This window comes from Pinus tabuliformis, chromosome X (genome assembly GCF_031772625.1).
Source record: "Pinus tabuliformis cultivar Carrire ecotype Pingquan chromosome X, CPIR1, whole genome shotgun sequence".
Lineage (NCBI taxonomy): Eukaryota > Viridiplantae > Streptophyta > Pinopsida > Pinales > Pinaceae > Pinus > Pinus tabuliformis.
Genome location: NC_142308.1, coordinates 923,517,875 through 923,536,779, shown reverse-complemented (window position 1 = coordinate 923,536,779; position 18,905 = coordinate 923,517,875).

Below are 18,905 nucleotides of genomic sequence, written 5' to 3'. Positions count from 1 at the left end.
CTTTCACGCTAGATCCCTGGATTTCGCTTCTCTTCATGTCTTGTATGCTCTGTTCAATCCTGTTCACCGTGAGGCTGTTTCGGTACAGTTGCCAGCTAGTCTGGCCTCCTCTCATTCCTCTCGTTCCTAATATAATGTCATTTCTTGGGCCAGTGCATTGTTCATGACCTAGTATTGTTGAATTGTTTGTCGGAACAACATTTGAGGTCCTTTGAAGTCCTCTGGTGTTCATGGGGTCCTTAACCATGGTTTCCCATTTTTCTGTCTCGATTTCCACTTTCTAAGTATAATATTCACATAGTCATCTTCATCATTATTACCATTTACACATATGCACAGTGGATGTTTAATGGGAGGGTCAACTCTCTGAAATATGAGTCTCCCCGATGATAATAACAATGTTATACAAAATATACAAATTACAGTCTTTGCACGGAAACCCTATGTTTCATCCTTACAATTTTTGTCACAACTATGCAACTTCGTCGTTCAGCTCATGCCCATCGTTCGGCCGCCTTCGCACAACACAGCCCAGTCGTGTCGCCCACTCGGCGCACATCGGTAGCTCAGCCACACCGTGCCACCAACTCACCGCACTCACCTCCAACTCATTGCACTGTCGCACTGGGCGCTCCACCCGTTCATTGGCTCGTCGTGCCCATGACCATGTCACCTAACTCACTGGCCGCCCAACTCATGGGTTGCCCAGCTCGTACTTGGGCGCACCTACCCGCTCGCCGTTTATACCGTCCAACACTATGACTCGCGGTTGCCTCAACTCACCGTGCCAACCACCCATGTGCGGTGTTGCCGACTCGTCGCACCAACCGCCCAGCTCGCAGCCTTTGCCCATTCGACCGACCCGGGTACCCTCACCGAACTCGCCTCACCCGGCCGAGTTACCAAGTGCGCCCACCCAGTGGTCTAGCTCGTATGTCAACCCATTATGCCAGCTCGTCGCACCTTGTGTGCGCTCGCCCACCGACCCGACCCACAACTTGACCTTCACCTGACTTGCCAAAATACGGCCTCGCCTGCTGCCCAACCTGTGGCCTTCACTGTCGACTCACCCTGCGGCCTTCGCTACCTACGACTCACCTGATTTGTGTTCACCATATCTCGGCTCCGTGCTTCAGCTCAAGAGTCTGTCTGCACTTCTCCCTCCATTTCAGATCTTCAAGTTAGCTCGCACCTCTTAGCTCACATGCACACTTGAAGAATTGCGTTGATATTTCTCCCACCATTCCTCCCCTTGGTTTATATGGTGTTCATCCCTTTAGTTGGGGCTTCGACTCACCAAGCTGACCCACCATTTGGTTGAACCACCCCTCCCTTATGTCGGCCCATGGTGTGGGCGCCCATACATGGGACCACCTCCATATAAACTTGCCAACTCTCCACACCTAGCCATTTTCACAATTGGCCTTCGTGCGGTTGCACCTTGGCTCGTTTCCTTCATTCAGCCATCTCGTCGCACCATGCGGGCGCGCCCTCAACTCGCCGATTGAACCTCCTAGTTCATCGCTTTCCCATTGTGCACCCACGCCGACTCTTCGCATCGCAACAATGATTCGTGGGCCTTACATCCTCCCCCACCTCAAGTCATTGTCATCCTCAATAATACCATTATATGACATCGCAAAGTGTCACTAGCTCCAACATCCAAAATGTCTATGCTACCCACCTCTGCTCCGTCATCACACAAACCATAAAGACTCATATCTACATGAATCAGAAAGTCTCCTCAATCCATGATCGCCAACCACCTCCGTCACAATCTCCACACACTGCCCCACCCTGGAAGGTTGACCTCTCCAACTCAAGCTACATACTCACTGCAACATCTCGTGTCGACCCCATCATGTATCGTCATCGTGTGAATTGCTACCATGATACTCCAACACAATGCTAACACATCTCTGTACACTGCTCGAGCCCTATGATTTGAACTAGTCGGGTGATTAGTCCAACTATCACGCTCAAACCACGAGAATGTACATCCTCATGCCATCATGAGTCATTTCTCTCAGCACCCTGACACAACATCAACTCGATCAAGAATCCATCTCCATCTCTATCAAAACATAAGCCATGCCTAGGTCCATGAAGTAGTCCCCATCTCATCGGCAACATACTGTCCATGATGTTGGTGTCAATGTGTTACATGTCAATCAGTCTCATCTATCCCAACATCATCATCCATATATGTGTAAAATCCATCTCCTAAAAATGAAGAGATCCTCTCATCAAACCGACTCTCAATGTGCCACATCCAGGTCCATGAAGCAATCTCCATCATATCTGTAATGTGCCATCCCTCAAGTCTTCTAAATAAACAAGTATACACTTTTCTCATCATGCATGTGTTTCCCATAATCATAGACCAATCACCTCTCATGTATCAAAGTGGTTAAGTCTTGGCTCAACCTATGCCCAAGCAGTGCCACCGAGGCATCATCATTGCTGCAACTCCATCACTCCAAAGTGTCTCACATCGATCCTCCACATCAATTCGCTTTCTCAAGTACACCCTATAAATGTATTCAAAAGTATGCACCCCATACTACATCGAGTTCACTAACCTCAACTCCTCAATGCATCAGATCTTCCAAGTCCACTATAATATGAAGTCTCCAAAAGTTACAACCTCATGTCATCATGAGCTCCATGAGTCATCTCCAACCAACATCCTAGCAAGCATACATGTCTCGGCCCAAAGGTCTCTGCAAGATGCCTCAACTCTCCATGTAGTAGGAATGCTCCATAGTCTACTCACAAATCCACCAAGTCCATGGCCTTGTTGTACCCAAGTGCACAACATCCCCATCAGCTCATAAGTAAAATATCCCCATGTCACATCAGCAAATCCACCTGCACGACATTCCCTCCTTAGCATTCCTCATTAGATGACCATAAATGATACCTCTACAAGTGCTCCTGCATAATGTCCCTGCATAGGACTGTCATGCTTCATCTCTCCAACTCGATGTCCATGACTCAAGTTTCCCATGTTGTCCAGCTAAGTAGACCCATCACAACATCGGTCATCTTTATCCAAGTGTGCAATCTGGTCTAGTGTCCATAGTCACCCAAACCATATCATCAAGTTATATTAGTCTCTTCCACCATGGCTCCCCCACTAAAGGTTCCACCAAGATTGCCTCTTGGTCTCGGCCATGAGAAGTCCACCCAAGTATCATCAAACAAAGTGTGTTCCCTTCTCCAATATGTCCATGAGTCATGTCGGGCACTTACCCAATTCTCCATATGGCTAAAGCATGACCCATTCCTCTACAATGATCATCATGTTCCTCCCTTTTCACGGGTATTCACACCTTCTGCGATAAGGTCACAAATAGCCCTAACAAGCTCTACAACAGTCAGTGGTCCTCACTTTTCCATACAAGGTCTCATCTTAGACATCCATGGTAAGATCTTCCACTGCATCGGCAAACTAAATTTTCCCTTCCTGCATATGGCCCACTTGCCAAAAGCTCCAATGAAACACAAGTATAAGTAGTACTTACTTCATCATGAGGCTCCTCCATGTGAGTATCCTCATCCATCAATTTTTGCAAACTGCATGATCCTGGTCCAACTTGAACAATTCCAAGTTCTTCCTCCATCATTATCATGTCTGCAACATCCTCAAACATCACAACTTCTTCTTTTTCATCATCGCAATCTGCAGCTACATCCTACTCCATTACCCAACCAATTCGAAGAAGTTTGCCTTCAACATTTCTTTCCAAGACTTCAAGTTCATCTCGAATTTGTGGGTTCTCTTCTTTCATCCTCTTCAACCTGTACAAGGTCAGCAAGAACCTACCTTGGCAATCTTCCAAACCTTCCATGTCTTGTCATTCAGCTTGGCCCAAGTATGAAGCTTGACCTCTGCTAAACGTATCACGAAGTGTAACACTTCCTTCGGTAAGCCTCGTTCAACTGAATCAAGATCTGATACCATTTGTCACGCCCCTACCCTAGCGGTAGTCTTTCAATTGCACGAAAGGGGGTGTGGCACCACCATCTGTTTTCCTTTTAACAATACTCACAAGTGTGGACTACGCCTACTTTCTATACTTAGTTCATTTTTCAACTTTCTAGGTATAACATTCACATACACAGTGGACACATTCAATTAGTCATCTACATCATTATTACCATTTACACATATGCACAACGGATGTTTAACGAGAGGGGAACTCCTTGAAATATGAGTATGCCTGATGATAATAACAAAGGGGAGCCCCAAGTTTCCTCCTTATAATTTCTGTAACAACCGTGCAACTTCGCCATTTAGCCCATGCTCGTCCTTTGGCTAACTTCATGTAGTGCTACCTGGTCATGTCGCCCACCTAGCACACACTTGTAACTCATCCCTACCATGCCACCAACTCACTGCACTCACCTCCAACTTGTCGAACCGTCGCACCGGGAACTCCACCTATTCACCGGCTCGTCATGCCCACAGCCATGTCACCCGACTCGCGGGTTGCCAAACTCATGGATTACCCAGCTTGTCCTCGGGCACACCCACCCATCGCCATTTACACTGCCCAACACTATGACTCGCGATTGCCTCAACTCACTGTGCCAACCACCCGTGTGCGGTCTCCCCGACTCATCGCACCAACCACCTAGCTCATGCCCTTCGCTGGTTTGACCAGCCCAGACGCCCTCACTAAACTAGCCTCACCCGACCGAGTTACCAAGTGCACCCACCCTACATTCTAGCTTGTCTACCTGCCCGCTCCAGCAGCTCATCGCACCTCGTGTGCGCTCGCTTGGTGACCTGACCCACAACTCGACCTTCGCCTCACTTGCTGAACTGCGGCCTTACCCACTGCCTGACCTGTGGCCTTGACCGTCGACTCGCCCTATGGCCTTCGCTACCTACGGCTCACCCGATTTGCGTTCACCATATCTCAGCTCCATGCCCAAGAGTCTGCTTGCACTTTTCCCTTTGTTTCAGACCTCCAAGTTAGCTCGCACCTCTTAGCTCACATGAACACTTAAAGAATTGCGTTGATGTTTCTCCCACCTTTCCTTTGCTTGGTTTGTATGGCGTTCATCCCTTTGGTTGGGGCTTCGACTCACCAAGTCGACCAACCATTTGGTTGAATTGCCCCTCCCTCACGACAGCCCATGGTGTGGGTGCCCATACATGGGACCACCCTCCATATAAACTCGCCAACTCTCCACACTTAGCCAATTTCGTAATCGACCTTCGTGTGGTCGCACGTTGGCTAGTTTCCTTTGTTCGGCCAGCTCATCGCACTATGCAGGCGCGCCCTCAACTCGTTGGTTCAACCGCCCAGCTCATTGCTCGCTCGTCGTGCACCCACCTTGACTCTCACATCGCAACAACGACTCGTGGGCCTTACAAGCGGTGTGACAACCACGCAGACATTTATTAGGGTTTGCATATTTTCTTTCCCAGTCTTCCTCTTTTACATGGTCCTCTACTGGAGGTTGCTTCCAGTCCTTTCATATTTTTTTCCTGCCTTTCCCATTCCTCCATTTCCTCTCTTTCCCACTTCTTTTTCTTCCTTTGCCATCCCTTTCACCTTCTAACTTAATTTATTTTTTCTCAGTTGTTTCGGGCTGTTCACCTTTTCCTGGGATGGAGCACTATATGAGTTCCAATACTTCAGGATTCGCTGCACTCTGGTAGTTTTATTACTTAAAACATAAACCGCTGAAAATTCTTTATGAGTGAGAATTATTTTAAACAAAGTATACATAGGCTTTTCTGACTCGAGCTTCTCCAATCGCTCCAAGCTTGGAGAATTGCACTGCCCTTATTTAACACCCGAATTCCCCCCTTCCTCCTCATGAAAATTGACACTTATGTTCTTCACTTCGTGACAGTGGCTCTCAGTTGAATTATGAAGAACCCATTGATCCAGGTGGATTTTGGTGGCCACCCACCTATCTCATTTGGACCCCCACAACTGTCTCTTTCAGTTTTTCAATTTCCGTAATTGTAGCACAATTTACTATTTTTACTAGTTTTTCAGGTCTTGAACTTCCGAAGCCATTTTGAGGCCCTAAATGACGTTTTTTGGGAAATCTGGGAGCAACATGGGTCCATGGATGCATCGTGCGCTTCTGAAAGTTGTAGTGCTCGGATATATCTTTCTAACGAGCTATTGTACGTGTCAAACGAAGATTGGGTGCCAAAGTTACGACCCCAAGAAGTTGATGTACCAACTTACCCAAAACGCGGCCCAAAATTTGGCATTTCATCTTCTAGGGTTAGGTTTTGGGATGTTAAGGGTTTTCCATTATTTCTCAACAATAAATAGGCCTTCGAGCCTCATTGTAACACAGTTTAGAGGCATGTAGCCACCACATCTCTTCTCAGAGATAAGTTACCATTGCCTTAGCTGGTTCATTTCCATTACTATTTGTAAGCATATTTCAATATTTTACATTAATGAAATGAAGTATTATTTCCACTGCATCTCTGTGTTTATGGTTATCTTTGTAATTTGTAACATTCCTGTCTAAATCCGGACCACCCATTTTCCCAATTCCCATGAGGTCTCTTGGTTTCTTCTCCCTATTGAAGTTTCTTCCCCCACCCTACTTATCCCCACCCCAACTGATGGGATAAGGCTTTTCAAGATGAACTTTGGTGCAATCATCCCTATTATGGTTTCCATTAGATGGGCATGATTGAGATTTTCGCCTTACTGTTTCCCTATCACAATTGCTATCCCTACAGCTACATTTGAACCCATGGCCTTCAGCCAGGTCTGGGCTCGGCTCGAGACGGACAATATAGAGCCTTGCTGCCAGATCTAAGAGGGAAACTGACCCCCCACCCATGACTGTGACTCCTTCCCTCCCAAGCCACAGACACCGGTGCAACAGGTTTCAGTCTACTTCCATTATGGAAACCCTAAAGGGTAGCCTAGCGGTCTACAGTGCCTTGTGACCTTTCTCCCCGAAGACCCATTACATAGTTCCCAAACCCCCTCACCCAAATGATATTCTAGGAAGTATCACTCCACGTTAATGGGCTAAAGCCTAGCAAGGAACAAGTCTCTACTCTTGCTGAGTTCTGAGATGCCATAGCTGTTAACTAGTAATCCTTTGTGAAAAACATTTTTACTAGGCATTCTAGATAACATGCCAAATATTGCCGATGAAAAATGGTTGCAGCTTGACATTCGAGAGCCCACTTCCACCACCTTCTATAGCACGTCCTGCCTTCTCCCTCAACATGAAAATGCCACCACTCCTACCTATCTTACCTTTCTGTTTCTTTGTCCAACTTCCTTGCGTGCTGTCTGAAGGAAACTCCATGTGCCTTCGTCTTCATTCTGTCACCCCTTCCTTCATTCGACTTACTTAGGATGGGGTTTCCCTCACATTGCCATAATTGCCTTTCATAACTCCACTCGTTCCTCTCCTACCTGTCTTACCTTTTTGTTTCTTTGTCCAACTTCCTCGCGTGTTGTATAAAGGACACTCCATGTGCCTTCGTCTTCATTCTGCTGCCCCTTCCTTCATTCAATTTACTCGGGATGGGGTTTCCCTCACATTGCCATAATTTCCTTTCATAACTCCACTCATTCCTCTGGCTACTCCTGTCATGGACTTATTCCTTTCGTCCTCCCACTTGCCATCTGCTCCTGCCTACCCGCTTCTGCAGTGACACCGGGTCGCTGTCTCTCACCTCCACCCTCCTCCACATCTCTCTTTTCCTTGCCTACTGCCCCATTGCCCTGTACTATCTGTTTCCCCATCTGTGCTCGAGGCCTCGCACTATCCACTTCCACCTCTGCCCTTCGAGCACACTAAGTGTTTGCTCTCACCTCGGCCCCCATTGATCCAAATGGATCCTAGAAAACCCTCTAAGTCTTCAAAGTATTCTAAAGATCAAAACTATCGCAAAATAAGAACTCTTAGAAATAGTGGATAACACTATTGGAAGGCAAAAACATGATTAAAATAGTGAAATAAGGCCTATCGGAGGCTTAAAACAACTTTGCACAGGAGCAGTCGGATCTAGCTAATCAACGGTCCAAATCCGATCGACATATCAAAATCAACGATGGCAGGGGGGGGCTATCGGAGGTGACCATATAAATTTTTTGATAGCGATTAGTGGGATCAAAGAGGACCATCGATCAAGCGCGCAAATCCACGACCCAAGTTAACTTGCGATATCGCAATCGGCGATTACAGAGGAGCGTTTACAAACGGCCCGCGGGTCTATGCGATATGCGATTGCGATCAATCGCATCACAATATCGCATTGAAGATATGCAAAGGAGGGGCCGATAAGAACTATGACTGCGATAGCCAAACCGGATAAAATTATGAACAATATTTGGTATATTTTGAGATCCAGAAAATAGGGTTTTCCTTTGTATTTCATGTTTTCGTTAAGTAAACGAAATACAAAGGATAAAGTGCCGCTGTGATGAAATCGGACCTGAAAGGGTTTATTAATGATGTTGTATATTATTTCAAGTTCGATATGAGCCATTTTGCGAGATTTTCATGTTTTAATGTATTTTTCAAATGCAAAGGGAAATCACAAAACAAAAGGGATTTCAGGGCAGGCGTCAGAGAGAGAAAACCACCCTTTTCGAGCGATTAACTCCCGTACAGATGAGCCACCCAAAATGAACCTCAATCGTTGGATCTAGATCTCTCAGATTGATGGTGGAGATGCGATAAGCGATATAAAGGCAGAATCGATAGGAGTTATAAGGAGGAATTTATAGTATTTCAAATCCAATAAACGGTAGATTTGCAGATTTTCACAATTTTATGTGTATTTCTTTGTGTAAATAGAGAACAACCATTTTTGGGATTTCAAAGGCATCTATGGTCCATTCCGTTACAGAACAGATGGCCACCATCCCTGAAGGTGTTTAGAAATGATTGCTAACGCTCAAAGGGAGATTCGGGTGGACAAAGGCCAAGAGCCAGAGAGCCCGAGAAGGGGAACGAACAGACAACGCTGATTGGCTTTAAAGCCAGAGAAGACAGACGATAGAGACAAGCAGTGCTGAGACAGAGAGCAAATAGAGACAGAGAGTCAGTGAGGAGAGTTTGTGTACTCAGAAAGACTTGGGGGATCCAAGTAAAGCCTTGTCGTTTTGTATCTATTGTGTGAGACTCAAATTGAGCTCACTTTTGTAAAACTCTATTTTCGAAGACATAATAGAGAGGTCAGCATTGAAGGCTGGGCTAGGAGATGTAGCCTAGGAGTTTTGGGTGAACTCCATATTAAACTTGCTATGTTTATGTGTTTTTATCTATTATGTTCATTAACTGACTCATTGTTTATGTATTTCATAATCTTAAAGATCCATTGCACAAAGAAACATAGGCAAATCCATGCACGAGTCTGTAATACCTTAATAATTGTTTAAGATCTTCATTATTAGATCAAGTGGTATTAGAGCTTTAGGTTTGCTAAGGTTAGACAAGCTTGTGATGGATTTTTGAATGCTAACTAGGTCAAAGCTCAAATTAGGAGAATGAGAAGTGGTTGAGGCTAACCCAAAAATTGGAAGAGTCTATCCTCGGGGGAAAATGGCAGAAGAGATCCCCTTGGAATTAGAATCTCAATTCATGGATAGTTTCATTACCATGAGAGCCATGGTAGAAGAGATGTATTGGGAATTTAAGAGGGGTCGACGTGAAAGTACTTCAACCTCCAAACAAGACAAAGAAACAAAGGAACCTCTTCTAGATGGCCATTCAGATGGCAAAGGGAAAAGGGAAGAGCCTCCTCCATCAACACCTCCTTCTAGCCCTGAAAATAAAAAAGAAGAAAGCATCTTTGATTAAATTAGATGTAAAATTTGATTTTCCAATATATGATGGAGAATTAAATGGAGAAAAGCTAGATAACTGGATTAAACAGATTGATGTATATTGCGGGGTGTAGAACATCGATTCAAAAAGGAGAAAGATTCGGCTCACCAGCCTTTGCCTTGGAGGAACTGCCCTAGTGTGGTGGCAAGACAGGACACAAGCTGATTTGAAGAAGCATGGTAAAATTCTTTCTACCTAGAGTGAATTTGTTTCTGCCATTAAAAAACAATTCTATCCACTAGCTTATATGCAGCAAGCAATGATGAGTTGGAAAACTCTTCGTCAATTAAAGGGGAAAAGTGTGTAAAGCCGTACCTAAGAAATTAGAAAAAGAGCTTTAATTCTAGGCATTTCTGTAGACTCACCTGAAATTTTGTCGAAGTATATAGGTGGTTTGCATAGCTATTCGAGGCACACCATTCTCATGTTTAACCCTACTAGCATAGATGAGGTATCAGTTCAGGCTACACATCTGGAGGCTAGAGGCAAGAATGTGAACCCAGAGATTGGGGGATGATCAAAAACCACTGCAAGCAAGAACAAGGAAAAGAAGAAGCAAAAATGGAAGCGGAGGAAGACAAACACCATACAGAAAGACAAACCTTCATGCAATCACTGAAAGAATGATGGACATGATGATGAACACTGCTGGTCTTTGCATCTAGAGCTGAAACCCAAGAAATTCCATGGTAAGAAGAAGAAGACTGTTGCTGCTATTCAGAAAAATTTGGGGTCAGACTAAGGTGATGAAACAACCGCCACAGCCACAGGTATAAAAGGTAAAAATTTTGAAGCATCTATTAGTAATTCTGCACAATCTATAGATAATGAAGAAAATGAGAGGAAAAGACATGAGCTTTTTCATGTTAGAGTTATTTCCAAGCATCAAAAGATTGATAATTTATTTGATAGTGGTTCACAAGTAAACTTGATTTCTGAAACAATTGTAAAGAAGTTAGGCTTACTAACAACACCTCACAAGAAGCCATATCCATTAGGTTGGGTATGTGATAAAGCAAAGCTACAAGTGACTAGACAATGTAAACTTAGGTTTGCTATTGGGTCAAATTTTGTAGATGAGGTTGAGTTAGATATAGTTCCCCTGGATATATGTGGTATTGTTTTAGGAAGTGCTTACTTGTATGATAGAAAGCCATTTTCTATAGAACTAAAAATAAGTATCAACTCACAAAAGATGTAATAGAATATATTGTAAGAGCTCATGAGTTCAAAAATAACTACACTCTCATAAACTTAGGGCTGATGAAAAGAATTGTAAATTCATGCAAGAAATTTTTACTAATGGTTGTATAGGAAAAGACCCCTGATAAAACCAATGCATTTGAAGGCTGTGATGCTAAACAGAAAGTTGAGTTAGATAAATTTGTTTTAGAATATGATATCCTATTTCAAGAACCTAAAGGTCTGTCACCCAAAAGGGAAATAGTACATGATATTCATTTGCAGCAAGATGCTCCATTGCCTAACATCATAATGTATAGGTTATCTGCTTTAGAGAATGCAGAGATCAAGAAGCAGGTACAAGAGTTGCTCGATAAAGGGTTCATAATGCTAAGCACATCACCATGTGGATCTCCAAATGTGTTGACGAGAGAGAAATATGGCTCGTGGAGGATGTGCATTGATTATAGAGCACTGAATAAAATAACGATCGAGAATCGTTATCCTCTTCCTCGCAGTGATGATCTATTAGATCATCTGAAAGAAACTGTTTACTTTTCCAGGTTGGATTTGCGTAGTGGCTATCATCGAGTCAGAGTAGTAGAACAAGATGCATGGAAGACTGCTTTCAAAACAAAGCAAGGGTTGTATGAATGGCTGGTTATGCCTTTTGACTTAACTAATGTTCTTGCCACTTTCATGAGAGTTATGAATGATGTACTCCAACCTTTTATTGATGATTTTGTAATAGTATATTTAGATGACATTCTTGTTTTCAGTAAAACATGGAAAGAACATTCGAAGCATGTAAAGCAAACTTGAGATGTTTTGAAAAGAGAAAATCTCTACGTTACATTATCAAAATGTGAATTTCGCAAAACATCTTTAAATTATTTGGGTCATATATTAGGAGGTGGTGAATTGAAGATAAATCCCTCTAAGGTCGAAATCATTGTGAACTAGTCTAAACCCAAATCTGCTACAGAAGTTAGGAGCTTCCTAGGAGCAGTGCAATATTGGAGAAAGTTTATTGCTAACTTTTCCTTGATTGTAGCTCCCTTACATGCTTTAACACGATTGAACAAGGTGTTTCAGTGGGGAGGCAAACAGTAGAAAGCCTTCGACGCCTCGAAAGAAAAAATTAGTACAACACCAGTACTAGCATTGCGAGATCTTCAAAGACCATTCGAGATTGAAACAGATGTCAGTGACTATTTCATGGGAGCAGTGTTGATGCAACACGGTAAAACCATATGTTATCATTCTGAGACATTTAATTATGCAGTAGTTAATTATCCCACATATGATAAAGAATTGTATGCATTAGTGCAGAGTGTGAAAAAGTGGAAACATTACCTATTAAGCAAAGAAACAATTATACATACAGATCATCAACCACTTCAATATTTTCACTCACAAACTAAATTGCAACAATCAAGACACTATAAGTGGATGGGTTTTCTAAAACAATTTCATTTTGTCATTAGATATAAGAAAGGCATACACAATAAGGTTGTAGATATGTTATCAAGCCCAATCATAAATGCATATACTATACTTGAGCATAACTCAGTATTGCATGAAAGATACATTGAACAATATGCTCAAGATGTAGATTTTAAAGATGTATATGCAACTTTGATTCAGGGAAAACAAGTAGAAGAATTGGATTATCATGTTAAGGACCAACTCTTACATCATTTTGGAAAGTTATGCATTCCTCAAACTGAAAGAGTTAACATAATCCGAGAAGCACATACTTCTCTAATATCATGTCATTTTGGTGTAAGTAAAACAGTTGCATAGTTGCAAAGGTTTTGTTATTGGCCAAAAATGAATGAAATAGTTTCTAGATATATTAAAGGGTGTACCATGTGTGCTAAAATCTAACCCAGCAATAGAAAACTCAGCTTGTACACTCCACTTCCATTTCCTTCTCATCCTTGGGAAAGTGTTTCCATGGACTTTGTTGGGGAATTGCCAAAATCTAGAAAAGGTTATGATTACTTATATGTTATTGTGGACAGGTTCAGCAAAATGTGTATTTTAATACCTTGTAATAAGCAGATTACAACTGAACAAACAACAAAGTTGTTCTTTCAGCATGTATGGGTTCATTTTGGGTTACCCACTTCCATTGTATCTGATCAAGATTCCTGATTTGTTGGGAAGTTTTGGTCAAGTCTATGGGAGTTAATGGACATTAGATTGAAGAAGAGCACAACATTTCATCCATAAACAGATGGTCAAATAGAGGTGGTCAACAGGACAGTAATCCAGTTGCTCATGGGCTATTGCAGCAAGCATCCCAAGATTTGGATGAACATTTATGTTATGTGCAACATACTTACAACCATGCTAAACACTCTTCTACACAAAGATCTCCTTTTGAGACTTGTTTTGGTTTTACACCAAGGTATCCCTTGGATTTTCTCTTTAGTAAAGACATATCAGTTAATGGACACAGTGATGTGGACAAAGCAACCAAGTTCATTGAACAGATCCAAGAAATTCACTAGGCAGTGCAGGAACAACTGGAAAGAAGCTCGGACAAGTACAAGGCAAGGCATGATAAGCATTGAATTGAGCATAGCTTTCAAGTTGGTGATCAAGTCTGGCTGTACATCAGTAAAGATAGAATGCAAGGTGAAGGTAAAAAGCTAAAGCCAATAAGGTATGGGCCTTTCAAGATACTTGAGAAAATTGGTGAAAATGCTTTTCACCTTGATCTGCCAGCTTACATGCACATCTATTTAGTGGTTAATGCAGAGAACTTGAGACTGTTTGAACCTTCATTGATTGAAGATCCTGAAGAGCAAAGTCAGTTACCTTCTATTGATGATCTGTTTCCTGAATATCTCAATGAGTTGCAGGAAGATACAGTTCTGGACAGGAAGGTGAAAACTACACGCAGAGGGGATGTTAAGTACCTTAGAATCAGACTCAAGGGTTCAAAACCAAGCAATGCAGGATGGATAGAATTTAGACAAGTGAGGAAGCTATATCCTCACTTGATTGATGCTTAAAAACCAACTTTTGGTGGTCCAAAAGCTCTTTCAGTGGGAAGGTGTGATCCAAATGGATCCTAGAAAACCTTCTAAGTCTTCAAAGTCTTCTAAAGATCAAAACTATCACAAAAGAAGAACTCTTAGAAATAGCGATAACACTATCGGAAGGCAAAAACATGAAGAAAACAGTGAAATAAGGCCTATTAGAGGCTTAAAACAACTTTGCACAGGAGCCATTGGATTTGGCTAATAATTATTATATTTTAAAATTTTAAAATATTTTTATTCTTTTTTTTTAATTTAATTTATTTTGATATAATTTATCAACCAGATTTAATATATTTTGATTTTTAATATTATAAAATATTTATATTATATTTTAATATTTTAATTTTTTTTAAATTTAAATATTTTATATTTTTTTATTTATATAAATAAATTTAGTATTATTTGAATTTTAATATTTGTGATTCATATTATGAATATTGGAAAAAAATTAAGTAATAATCACATTAAGAGCATTTAATCCAGGAGTTTAGAATCATTTGAAGAATTAGATCATAGTAAGAGATTAAATAGAAATAAAAATATAAAAATTCAGAATATAACAGTTAGTTAATTCTGACTAAATATTATTAAATAATAATTTCATATAATAAATTTAATCATTAGAAAATAATACTCTTCGAACAAGAAAATGAAAATGGCATGGATTTAATCATCTAAATTTACAATTTTAATTTAAAAAAAAAAACACAAAAAATATATATGATGTATTATTAATGGAATATAAGTTTTTGCTTTCTACCGTTTGGTCCATATTTTGTTGCGTTTTTATAAGGCATTTGCATCGTACTACAACGTTGAGTGACGTACACTGTGCTTTAAAGGATCTATGCCCTGTAACATGAGGGAACACCCCACGCATCCGGTGAGTGCTGTGCTACCAATCATGAATCTGCGTTATGCCTAGAAAATTCTAGATATGATGCTTCTAAGGTTAAAAGGTATTCGTAGAGAAGGGTATGGACGAGAACTAGAAACAATGAAAATAATAATAATAATATTGATAAAGGTAATAAGTATAAATATTAATTAATATGGGGTTATTATTATAAATATTTATAAATATAAAAAAATTTATTTTTTTTATAAATAAAAATATATGGATAAATATAATAAATATTACCATTAATAATATTAATATTCATGTTACTAATGTAATATTATACATTAGTTTAATTAAAATATAATAAAATAATGTTGAGTGTAATATAGAGTTTTAGTATGAAATACAAAGAAAATAATGTGGTATTTTCGAATAAGTGTAAACATTTAAATGTTGGTTCAATTAACGATAAAAAGTTAAAAAAAAAATAAAAAAATAATCAATTTGTTACATTGTATTTTTGTTTTATCAATAATTTTATGAACAATTTTTTTGATAAAAGAAAATCATAATATAAATATGACATTAAAATATATAATATATAAATAGTGAACCCATTTTTCCAATAAATGAAAATAATGATTCCATAACCATATTTTAATTTAATTAATGAGCACATTAAAGTTTAATACTTAAAATAAACTTACAATATAACAAGACTCTTAGCCATGAATCTTCACTCTCACTTTATCATGGATATTATTAATTTGTAAATAGGTTTGTTATAGTACTATGACCAATTTCATGGCTTCTCAATACAACATGTTCCATAAGGCATTTCACAATCAAAATATTTTATAAATATTTTATTTTAATTTAATTTTATAACTTAAAAGTAAAAAGGTTATAATTACTTTTGAGATATATTTACATCCTCTATCCTTACTAATAGAAAACTATTTTGTGGATATTCCATAAAAATTAAGCCAATATTTTAATAAAATTAAAAATGAGAATAGTTTTTCTTTTTGTGGTTCACAGACCCAATAGTTCAGTGACTACTACATCCATCGAATATGTGGACCCAAGAGATCAGTGACTTCTACATCCATGGAATATTTGTACTAGGTAGATCCACATGAAGAATCACTTCCTTCCTACTCAACCACGATGCCTCACCATGAGGGTGTTGTGAGAATTGAACGCATGACCTCTTAGTAGCAAAGGTGTTTTAATGACATAAACTCGACCAATTGAGATAACCCTTGGGGATGAGAATACTTATAAATATAAAGATGTGAAATTTATATAATATAAATAATATTATTAAGAGCCAACGTAGATCCAACTTAACTAAGGACCTATCAAGCAATGACAGGGATCAAATCTCTCGAGGTGCAAACCTTTCGTCAAGTTTTGCACTCAACAATAAGTTTGCATCTTTAGAGATTTGATCCCTCACTTCTTGGTAGATCTGGAGTTAAGATGATATTTTAGCATCAATAGTGTTTACCACCTTTAACATAATATATAATGTTAAATGTGTTTATGAGGCATGTTTAACATTAATGTTAATATTTATTGCTAAACTATAGATGACTATGGTTGACGATGTGGGCTATGGTTAAATTTTTGAGCTAATTACATTCTTAGATCAAATGGAAGTGAATAGAAAATTGTTTATTGTCGAAATGTGACATTACAAAATTAATATCACATCGTGGTTGGGAAAATAAAATTACACAAATATGCAATGAAAAAATAAATTTCATGCCACATTGTGTTTAAAAAAATATATTTGTCACATGTTGACATTACAAAGCTAATAATATAATGTGATTGTATAAAAAAATCGTGTGAAATTTCTGTTAAAACAAATACTTGGAGAATGCCACAAAAAAATCTAGCATCACATTGTGAAAAATGAACTAACATGACAAACCCACCAATGTCACATTATAACAAACACATATTTATCTAATATTGCCTAGGCGTATCATACGCCTAGGTTTCCTTGACTTCCACGAGTGTGTAAAATCCACAGTGAGTCTCAAGTCTTTTTTCCACCAGAGAACCAAGAGGATAGTAGGTGAATTGTCGGAGGAGGAGCTATGTTATGAAACCAGTGAAAGAAAAGATAGAAAAGATAGATCAACGCCTTAGAATTCAGCCTCTTCGAGGGGGCAACCTCCTTTACATTACATAAATGAACAATTCTTGGATGATTCAAATGACAAAACCTCCTTTCTATATATAGGAGTCTAAGGAGTCACAATATAATCCAGCCGAACTAACAATAATAATATAAAGCCACAAAAATAACAATAGAGGGATTCTATGGGGCACAGAAATAACAATATGGGGGTAATAGGGGCACAACAATATAAATAAGGGGTATAACTACAATAGTAATGGGGTAATCACTAGTATTATAGGGACCCAACATGCCCCTCTCCTTCAAAAAAGTGTTGTCCTCAACGCTTGAGTAGTTCTGGATACTTCTGCATAAAATTCTCATCCTCCCATGTGGAATCTTCAGCGGATAAGTTCTTCCACTTGATAAGATACTCTGAAATTGATCGATTTCGTAGCTGTCGAGTTCTTGTTTCTGTGACTGCTTCCGGTTCCAATATAATTTTTCCTTCCTCGTCAAGTTCTGGCAATATTGTTTGAACTGGGAGCTTGTCGCCTATAACCTTCTTTAAACATGAAACATGGAAAACTGGGTGCAATCGAGAAGCTGCAGGAAGCTCCAATTTGTATGCCATAGTACCAATCTTTTGCAACACCTTGTACGGACCATAATACTTTGGTGATAATTTATTATCCTTCTTAGCTTGCTTTAGGGACATTTGCTTATATGGTTGTAGCCGTAGGAATACCCAATCACCTACATCAAAACTTCTTTCACTGCGATGTTGATCTGCCTGTTGTTTCATTCTATTTTGTGCCAACACGAGGTTATCCTTTAAGAGTTGGAGGACTTGTTGTTGATGTTCGATGTGATGTTCCACTGCCTGAACCTTAGAATTTTCTCTTAAATATGATGTGATGGATGGTGGTTGATACCCATAAAGTGCCATAAATGGGGTCATTTTTGTTGCTGTATGGAAGGAAGTGTTATACCACCATTCAGCCAGAGGCAACCATTTGACCCATTGTGTCTGTTTATCAGATACAAAGCAACGAAGATATCCTTCCAAACATTTGTTTACTATCTCAGTTTGCCCATCAGATTGAGGATGATAAGATGAGCTATGAGCTAACTGAGTACCAAGACAAGAAAATAATTCTGTCCAAAAATTTCCAGTGAAAATGGGATCTCTGTCACTTACAATAATCTTTGGGTTTCCATGTAGCTTTTGAATTGTTTCCATAAATGCAGTAGAAACTGTACTGGCTTTAAATGGATGTGATAATGCACAAAAGTGTGCATACTTGGTAAGTCTGTCAACTACCACCATGATGACACTCTTTCCCTCAGACTTGGGTAAACCTGTGATAAAATCCATTGAAACCTCCTCCCAACGTTGGCTTGGAATGGATAAAGGTTGTAATAGACCCGGTGTCTTAATTGTTTCAACTTTATTTTGTTGGCAAACCAAACATTCCGCCACAAACTTTTGAATATCTGATTTAAGGCCATCCCAAAAAAATTCCTTCTTAACCCTGTGGTAAGTTTTTAAAAATCCTGAGTGCCCTCCTAAGGGAGAAGTGTGCAATTCCATAAGAATCTTTTGTTTTAGCTGGGAATTCTTACAGAGGTATAAGCGATCTTTGTACCATAACGAATCATTTTTCCAGCTAAATGTATCAGACGTACTGGAATCTTGTTGTAGCTTTCGAATAAGTGCCCACACTTCTTCGTCATTCTTCCATTCCTCCCTTGCTTCGTTTATCCAATCTGGTTGGATAATAGAAATGGCGCACAACAATGCTTCCACATCCTCATCCTTTCTTGAGAGTGCATCTGCCAC